The following is a 2,982-nucleotide window of genomic DNA, read 5'->3' as shown; positions in this document are numbered from 1 at the left end:
ATGTTGTTTATAGGAAAATTATTTATAGACTACAAAATGGAATTTAGAACATACTGCCATTTTTGTAATTAAAAAAAGTGTGAATGTTGAGATGTCCCATGATGCATTTCTATACTTTCTAAAATATCTACAATAAACTTGAGGAATTTTGGATTTTTACAATCTCTCTTTTTATTACTAAAGTATAACTTACATTAAAAAAATCGCCACAAATGTTAAACTTAGAGTTTAGTAATTTTTTTCCAAATCTAAATATACCTAAGTAACCACCACCTAGCTCAAGATATAAAGCTCTTCCAATACCTCTGGAGGTTCTCTCATGTCCCGTCTCAGTCAATACGTCCTATACATGTCATAACTATTCTGGCTTCTATTATCATTGATTCATTTTGTCTTTCATAAAATGGGATAATACTATTTTATTCAGTTGCAATCATCTTCCTTCGCTTGTTATTATGCCAGTGAGATTGATGCATGTCATATGTAACTGTAGTTTGCTGTTTTACATTGCTTTACAATATTCCATTGTGTGTATATTGGCATTTGGGTCATTTCTGACTTTTGGCTATTATGACTAAAATCACTGTGGACATCCTCGAACATGCTTTTTGGTGCATAAATTAAAAAAACTTTTCTTAAGTGTATGTCTAGGTGTTGAGTTACTCAATCATGGACTGTGTATTATTTTTAGTCTTTATAGATCCTTCCAGTTTTCAAAGTTATTGAGCCAGTTTACACCACTACCAACCATGCCTAAAAGTTATAGTTGCTCCACACTCTTGGAAATGTTTGGTATTGTCAGGTTAAAAATTTTTTTTTTTTTAAATTTTAGTGATTCCTGTAGATATATAGTAGTAGCTCATTGTGATTTTGATATACATTTCCCTGGTGTTCCCTTCTGTGAAATGCCTTTTCAAGTCTTTTGATTATTTAAAAAATTATCTAATTCTCATTGATTTATAAAAGTTCTTTAAATTTTTCAGTAGTAAATTCTTTGTTGGGTATGTGTAGTGTAAATATTTTCTCCTACTCTGTTGTCTTTTCACTGTCTCAATGATATCTTCTGTTAAATAGAAGTTCATAACTTTAATGAAATCAAATACATTTGATTTTCTTTTATATTTAGTGAATTTTGTGCCTATCGCAGGATCACAAACATATGTCGTTATGTTATCTTCTAGAGGCTTTTTTCTTTTTGCCTGTCACATTTAGGTCTATAATCCACCCAGAACTGAAGTTTATATATGTTACAGTTCAATATTCAGTTTTATCCATATTAATATCCAATTAATTTAGCACTAATTATTGAAAATACTATCCTTTCTTTACTGCACTACGGACATCTTTGATATAAATCAGGTGACTGTGTATGTGTGCAACCATTCCTGAAATTTTATTTTGTTCCATTGGTTGTTTGCCTATTCCTGCACCAATACTACACTTGTTTTAATTAAAGTAGGTTTATAGTAAGTCTTAAAATCTGGTAGTGTAAGCACACCAATTTTATTCCCCTTTTTTCCACATTATCTTTTCTTAGGCTTGGCCTTTTGCATTTCCATATAAATTTTAGAATCAGCTTATTGATTTCCGTGCAGTGAGTGTTGTCTGCATTCTACCCGAATCCCCTTAGAGTCCTTTTACTCTGTGTGTCTGCTCTCCTCTCTCGGCTTCTGTATGTTTTACTTCCTACAGCCTACACCTGTGATTCTCTTTGAAGGATTCTCTAAAAGCTACTGGATCCACTTTGCCCAAATATATGGAGATCTGGAAGTGCCTGAGAGTTTCTGTCCTCTTGGGGTGGGTCTTAGCAATGACTAACTGGTGTGTGGTATGAAAGTTCAGTTTATCTGCCTTGAAGTGGGAAAGCTTTGATGTGTAAATTATAATCTTGAGCTTCCTTTTAGGATCAGCCTGAAATCAGACCTTTACTTGCTTTCCTCCTATTCCATGTTCTACTTATCCATTTCCTGATCAGTTTCTTCTGAGACCATTTCTTTAATAAATCACTTGCACACAAATCCTCATCTCAGGGCCTACTTCTGGTTGATCCAAACTAAGACATTTCAGAATAAAATTGCTGAGATTTTGATTGGGATTGCACTGAACGTATAGATTAGATTGGGGAGAACTGACAATATTGAGTCTTCTAGTTCATGAACATGGCATGCCCTTTAATTTAGGTAGGTTTTCTTTGATTTCTTTCAGCAACATTTTGTAGTTTTTTTAATCTATTACAAATATCTTTAAAATTGATTTTTTAATTGTATAATAACTATGAATTTAGTAGTCTTACTAAATTCATATGTTAATTCTAATAATTTGTCCATAGATTCTTTTAGATTTTCTACATATACATATTATTAATGTCATCTCTGTAAAATAGCAATCTTATTTATTCCTTTCCCATTCTTGTGCTTTTTTTTCCTTTTGATTTTTTGCACTGGCTAAGACCTCCAATACAATACTAAATAGAAATGATGATAGCGTAAACAGTAAAGTTCACTACACTGAACGCCTTGGCCACATGATTTTCTCAGCTTGATCTTTCAGCTAAGAAATATTTCAAGAATAATATATAATCTTAGATATAATAAACATTTCAGGAATAATATATAATCTCAGTTATAATAAACAAATTTTATGCATTGGTAAAAATTTGGCATCAAACTTGTGAAAGGTATGCAACATATCTATTGTCACTTGAAGAGCCACTGTCCTAGTATATTTACCAATTAGTGTATTTACCATCACATTTACCGATCAGTATAACTTTCAGAGATTGGGGTGAGCCTTTTCAGTTTTTCAATTTTGATAATATTAAATTTAACATTCAACATTCTTGTCTGGCCAGTCCATCTTACCTTCTCTACAATGTTCTCAAGAGAAGTACAGATGATAACAGGATAAGGAGCAAAGAATTTTACATTCTAAGTATTCTAGTCTCTGATGTAGAACCTCTTCTATAAGGAGTCTTTCATTAAC

The sequence above is a fragment of the Pteropus vampyrus genome, unplaced genomic scaffold, assembly GCF_000151845.1.
Source record: "Pteropus vampyrus isolate Shadow unplaced genomic scaffold, Pvam_2.0 Scaffold170, whole genome shotgun sequence".
Taxonomy (NCBI): Eukaryota; Metazoa; Chordata; class Mammalia; order Chiroptera; family Pteropodidae; genus Pteropus; species Pteropus vampyrus.
This window is presented reverse-complemented; position numbering follows the sequence as displayed.